The following is a 6779-nucleotide window of genomic DNA, read 5'->3' as shown; positions in this document are numbered from 1 at the left end:
GGCAGGAAGGAGTGCATCTTCCCTCCTCCCACCTCACCCCGGGCTGAAGAACTCCACGGCCCAAAATGGGGACATGGGAACACCTGGTCAGCGCAGCCCCTTTCTCTTTTTGGCTCCTTTGGCGCCGCTTTCCCAGAGGCCCAGCAGAAGGGTCTGGGCGGGGAGCTGGGCTCAGTTCTGAGCCTCTTGTGTCACCTGCAGGTGATGGAGTTCCAGGCGGAAGTGAAGGAGTCCCTGGGGCCGCTGCTGTTCGTGAAAATTTGCAAAAAGCACTTCCTGCAGGATGACGCCTGGTTCTGCAACTGGATCTCCGTGCAGGGCCCTGGGGCTGGAAGGGACGAGTTCAGGTTCCCCTGTTACCACTGGGTGGAGGGCAGTGGCATCCTGAGCCTCCCCGAGGGCACAGGTGAGCGCAGGGTGGGGTGTGAGGAGGCCTCTGGGGCCCAAGAGAAGCTGGGGCTGGGGGAGAGGAGAAGAGGGAACAGGGTGTGAGGGCAGAACCTGGAGGGGCATGATGCTGAAGGGTCACCCCTCCCCCAAAAGGGTGGGCAGAGAGGCACCCCGGCAGGGACTGGGGAGGGGGGCAGAGGCTCTCAGGAGAAGCCTTTTCGTCCATGCCCTTGTCCGTGCCCTCCTTCCTCCTCTAGGCCGCACGTTGGTAGAGGACCCTCAAGGCCTGTTTAAGAAACACAGGGAGGAGGAGCTGGAAGAGAGGAGGAAGCTGTACCGGTTAGCCTTACCCCACCCTGACCCCCCCTGACCTGGCAGTGAGTCCTGGCCCTTCCGGGCATCAATGCCTGATTTCATTTCTGCACCACAGATGGGGTAACTGGAAAGATGGGCTGATCCTGAATGTGGCTGTGGCCAATTTAGGTGACCTCCCGCCAGATGAGAGGTTTCTGGAGGACAAGAGATTTGACTTTGAGATTTCACAGTTCAAGGGGTAAGAGCAGTGCAGGCTAGAGGAGAGGGAGGTATCCTGGTCCAGGGGCTCCTATGGACTGAACAGGGACAGGGCTGGATTAGCCCAAGGGGGGTGCTTATAGTTACAATGTGTGATTTTGAGACTAACTTTCAAACGCTTTGCCTATACTTACCTGAAGGATGGCCAGCTTAGTTATGAAAGACTCTCTAAACTTTCTTGCTTGCTGGAATGATCTGGATGACTTCAAAAGGATCGTCTGGTGTGACCACAGCGAGCTGGCTGGTCAGTATCCCTATCCCCATACTTCTCCCAGGACCCTTACCACCTAATTGAGGGAACCAGGCTGGGAGACCTGAGGTCTGGGTCCCTCTGGTGAGCTGGGAGAAAGAAGGAATGGTTTGGTGGGGGTTAGAAGAACCAGGAGATCTGATCTCACAACCTGCACCACAACTGCCACCCTCAGTGAAGGTGCGGGACTCCTGGAAGGAAGATGCCTTCTTTGGGTACCAGTTTCTCAACGGTGCCAACCCCATGCTGCTAAGGCGCTCCAGTGGCCTTCCTGCCCGCCTGGTGTTCCCTTCGGGGATGGAGTAGGTGCAGGCCCAGCTGGAGCAGGAGCTGCAGGTATGGACATAATAGTCCAAAGGAGGCCACACAGTGAAATGGGAGTGTGGTCAGTGTTTATGCTGCTCTGGGCCCCACTATGAGCCCAATTTGCCCCCAGAAGCAAGAGGGGATTCTACGGAGGGAATCTTGAGTGATCCTGGAAGTGTGCAACCGGCAGGGACTGGGGAGAGGGCTCCCTATGTCATCCTATGGCCTTCCTCCTCGACTGAGAAAAGCATATTGTGGAGGAAGAGTGTGTGATGGGTGATAGATGCAATCAAAATGAAGAAATAACTGGGCCTCGGTGCTAAGGATTTGGGGGAGTGTGTAGCAAGAGAATCAGATCAGGGGTGGGCTTATTAATCAGGAGTCAACATGGATCAATTGATGGGTTGGGCAGAGAAAATTCATGGATTATAGGGTGAGACAGACTTGGGTTTGAACCCTGGCTATGCTGTTTATAAACTGTGTGACTTCAGGCAAGTTACCTCCTATCTTCTTTTATTATGTTTCCTTTTTTTATATAAACCTGGAATTAATTCAAGTGCTTGTAAGACTTATGTGAAGCAATGGCATGTGATTCATTGCCTGTTACAAAGTAGGTGATGGAGATAAGTTAGTTTGCTTCTTGTTCTTCTTCCTTTGGGGAATCAGGGTGGGAAGAAGATGCCTTACACTGATAGCCCTCACCCTCTGCCCCCATCCAGGGAGGCACGCTGTTTGAAGCCGACTTCTCCCTGCTGGATGGGATCAAGGCTAACATCATCCTATGTAGCCAGCAATACCTGGCTGCCCCTCTGGTCATGCTGAAACTGCAGCCTGATGGGAAGCTCTTGCCCATGGTCATCCAGGTGAGAGGATTTCTGCTTCCCCGTGGTTGGCCCTCTCAGCTCAGCCCTTCACCCAAATTCACTGAGGATTCACTTGTGCTAAAGCACTGGAGGTGGCAGTAAAGGAGGCAATGGGCAAAGGCAGGAAGGTGTGGTCTAGCTGGAGAGAGAGACTAGGAAAGTCTAAATATGCTCCAGTACCGAGGAAGTACCTGAGGATGGAGATAGTGTGGGAGGGGTCATGGGAGGTGGGGTGGGCATGAGCCTTGGAGAAGGAGCAGGACCTCCTCCCAGGGGAAGATGGGTTGGGCAGAGATGGGGTGTGCAGAGTGTGAGAAGTTAGATTGTCAGTGGACAATTGGGCTGGTGTGCTGGGGGGTAATGTGAGGTGAGAGGACCCAGACTGTAGCGGATGGTGGATGCCAAATCAAGAAGTATGAACACAGGAAGCTGATGTAGGCTGTTGTGAAACATGCTATAGGCACATTCTATGGGTCATCTTGTTTCGGATGGATCAGAGAAAGGAGAGGCTAGATCCAGAGATTAGGGTGACATGTTACAGCAATTGCCCAAGATGAGGGTAATGGACTCAGTTGTGGGGAATAGCTGTGGGGGTGCAGAGGAAAGCTACATGGGCATGCAGAGGAAAATTAAACTGGCATGGATACAAGGAAAGAGAAAAGGAAGAGTTAGGCAAGACACCTGCAGAAATAGGACAAATAAAGAGGAAAAGATGCTCAGGTGGGCTTTTGTCTGGCCAGTTATGAGATAACTAGAGGCCAGATGCACGAAATTATGCAAGAGTAGGCTTTTCTTCCCCCGGCTGCCGGCTGCCAGCTGCCAGCAGCGGCTCCCCTCTGGCACCCATGACTGGGCTTCTCTTGCAGCCCCTGCTTTGTCTGGAAGGTCATCCGGAAGGATGTCCGGTCTAATTAGCATATTATGCTTTTATTATTATAGTCGGGGAGACACTCAAATTGATACATCTAGCTAGTGACTAGCTGAGAACTGGAGACTTAATCAGCTGAATAGGGGTGGTGTTGAAAGATTAGAGAGAAGGTGAACTTTCTGAAACAGTGTGGGATAAAGGAAGCAGAGGGTTTGAATCTTGTCCACACTGAAGGGAGTGAAAGGGCAAGTGGAGGCCAGGAAGTTGGTAGAAGAGGAGCTTCTGCAGAAGGTCAGGCAGAGCAGCATGTACAATGTTAATGCACTGAGTGGGTAGAAAAGTCAGGAGAAGGAATAGTGGCTGCTGGGAGGAGCAGCAGTGAGATGGAGAAAGCTAAGCAAATTTGGGAAGAAGGGAGGGGTTAAATATGCAAAGGAGTGGGAATCAGCTGGGCACCTGGCCACTCATCCTCTTTCCCCCCACACTCTATCCTTGCTCCAGCTCCAATTGCCATGCATGGGATCCCCACCACCACCACTTTTCCTGCCCACGGATCCCCCAATGGCCTGGCTCCTGGCTAAATGCTGGGTCCGTAGCTCTGACTTCCAGCTTCACGAGCTTCTCTCTCATCTTCTGAGGGGACATTTGATGGCTGAGGTTATCGCTATGGCCACCATGAGATGCCTTCCATCGATACACCCTATCTTCAAGGTAATACCTTATCCCCTTCTCTCCTGCCTGCCTCTCTGTCCCATGGCACAGTCCTGCCTCTGGAGGCACCCTCTCTGTGGAATCTCAGGCTGTGGGGAAAAGCCAACCAATGAGAGACAAGGGAACAAGACTGAGGTGGCTTGCTCTGCATTTTCAACAGGGTGACATCACCTCCCAAGGAAGTGGAAATGATTCATTGTCAAGGTGGGGAGGTGAGGGGGTGGGATGTGAGTGGTCTTACTCTTTTTATGTATAAAGCACAGATAGATGAACATACAGTATATAGACAGTGCACACAAACGACTGAGGATTCCATTGCAAAAGGGAAGACCAAGCAAATACATAGAAGACTTTTCCAGCCAGTTTTGACCTGTCCTAAAATAGTAACACACAGGCCAGTTAGACAGGCTCAGGTCCACAACAGTGGCCTGTGGTGTTTTTTTTTTTTTTGAAACAGACAATTTGAACTGAGTATTCACCCATTAACTGTTCTTGGGTGCCTCCAATGGAGCAAGAACCATTCTAGATGATTGTGCTAAGCAAGACAGAGGTTCTGATCTTTGAGGATTTTCATTTCCATTTCGGGCTACCAGCCAAGAAAGACTGTATTATGACAGATCAGCTGTAATACATACAATGCAGAGAATCAAAGCAGAGCAAAAAAATATCTATGATGTTAACACCGTCAGAAAATTTGACATATGAAGTTTTGAATCTTGTTTTCAATACAACAAAATAGCATAAATATCAAATCGCCTATACATCAACATATGTGTAACTCCATCTACTGAAAAAAAATCCACATTATTAACCAGTACACCTAGTAAGCCAATGGTTTGTGGAATGAATTACAATTTGACTGAACACTCTTGATGTAGAGGGACCACTGAGCTTCATGTCTCTGCTTTTCCTGAAGACCTGGCACCTTTCCTGTTCTTCAGCTCCAATTTCCTGCAGGGACTTGCTTCAGGTCTCTCCTGACTTGTTCTTTCCTGCTCTCTTCCTCCAGCTGATAATCCCCCACCTGCGATACACCCTGGAAATTAATGTGCGGGCCAGGAATGGGTTGGTCTCCGAAAACGGCATTTTTGACCAGGTATGAAAGAGAGAAGGGGGCTCCTGGAGCTCATGCTCCCTCTGGCTCTGGCCTCTGGCAGGTGGAGTTGCCTGACCCTGCCCATTCTTTCTTCTCAGGTGGTGAGCACTGGTGGGGGAGGCCACGTGGAGCTGCTTAAGCGTGCTAGAACCTCTTTAACCTATAGATCATTCTGTCCCCCTGATGACCTGACTGACCGGGGGCTTCTGGGAGTCAAGTCTTCTTACTATGCTCAGGATGCTCTGCGGCTCTGGGAAATCATCTATCGGTGAGGCAGGGGAAGGCAGGGCTTGGGGGGAGGGTGGGCGGTCAGGGAGTGGCTTGAGAGAACAGGTGATCTGTGTTGGAGGGCTGGGTGCCCTGACCTGGCCATGTGGGCAAGGAGCAGAGGGCCTGGAGGCTCCCTGTCAGCTTCAGCTCTCTTGGCCCAACCCCTTGGCTGACAGCTATGTGGAGGGAATTGTGAATCTTCACTATAAGACGGACAAGGCAGTGAAAGAGGACCTTGAACTGCAGACCTGGTGTCAAGAGATCACTGAGATTGGCCTGCTAGGGGCCCAGGACCAAGGTGAGTTGAGCCCCTGCCCTGAGACCCCCAGTGTGGAAAATTCCTCCTGGGAACATCCCCAGAACCCTCCCTGCTTCTATGAGACTCTCCAGAAGCATGTCCAACCCCTATTAAAATGCCCATGGCCTTTTCAGATTCTTATGCAAGAAGAATCCCTCTAGGTCCCAGATGCAGTGGGACCAGTGGTTGCTCATAAATGCTTAACAACTGGCTCTCTGGGGAAAATAAAAAAAAAAAGCAAAAAATAAAAGCCCTGATTTGTAGCATTTGTCCATTTCCTTGGTGTCTCACTGTAGCTACTGTTGTGATGTCAACCAGCTTGCTACATACCTAAACATTGAACATAACTGACTCATGTGAGCCAGTGTGGGTCATACCAGTACCCCATTGAGTAAGATCCTCCCAGGAGATCTCGTTTGTTCCACCACAACTCATGCTCATGTCAGTTCCCACAATAGTTCCTCAGTGTCCTTGACACCCTTTCTTCCCTCTCGTATTCTCCCTGCTCAGCCTCTCTGAGCTCTGTTTCTGTTCCTGAGCTCCCAGCTTCTAACTCTCCTTGCCTCTTGCAGGATTCCCCATGTCCTTAGAGTCCTGGAGCCAGCTTTGCTACTTTGTCACCATGTGCATCTTCACCTGCACTGGCCAGCACTCCTCCGTCCACCTGGGCCAGGTACTTGTTATAGGGGAGCAGTGGGCATTTGCAACTGGAGTGGGGGTGGAGGGGGTTGTGTGCAGGTGGCTAAGGGGTTTTTATGCTTAGCAGACTTTGATTCTAGATATCTGCCCCTCCTTAGCTGGATTGGTATGATTGGGTCCCTAACGCACCCTGCACAATGCGGCTGCCCCCACCGACCACCAAGGATGTGACACTGGAGATGGTGATGGCAACACTGCCCAACTTTCATCAGGCTTCTCTCCAGATGTCCATGACCTGGCAACTGGGCAGACGGCAGCCAGTTAGTGTGAGAGCCGGGCGGCCTGGTCCCTGAGGACGGGGGTAGCTGTGGGGAGGTGTGGCCCTCCAAACTGGGGTTCATAAGGCTTTCAGCTGCTTTTCTCTCTCCATCTCAGGTGGCTCTGGGCCAGCATGAGGAGGAATATTTTTCAGGCCCTGAGCCCAAAGCTGTGCTGAAGAAGTTCAGGGAGGAGCT

At 51.5% G+C, this 6779-nt stretch overlaps 1 pseudogene; it reads left to right on the top strand.

Moving 5' to 3' along the window:
• Positions 1-6779, top strand: part of LOC102442588 — an 11823-nt pseudogene that overhangs the window by 1468 nt on the left and 3576 nt on the right.

Source organism: Myotis lucifugus, unplaced genomic scaffold (assembly GCF_000147115.1).
Source record: "Myotis lucifugus unplaced genomic scaffold, Myoluc2.0 scaffold_199, whole genome shotgun sequence".
Classification (NCBI taxonomy): domain Eukaryota; kingdom Metazoa; phylum Chordata; class Mammalia; order Chiroptera; family Vespertilionidae; genus Myotis; species Myotis lucifugus.
The sequence above is the reverse complement of the archived record's forward strand: the minus strand, read 5'-3'. Positions and strand labels throughout refer to the sequence as shown.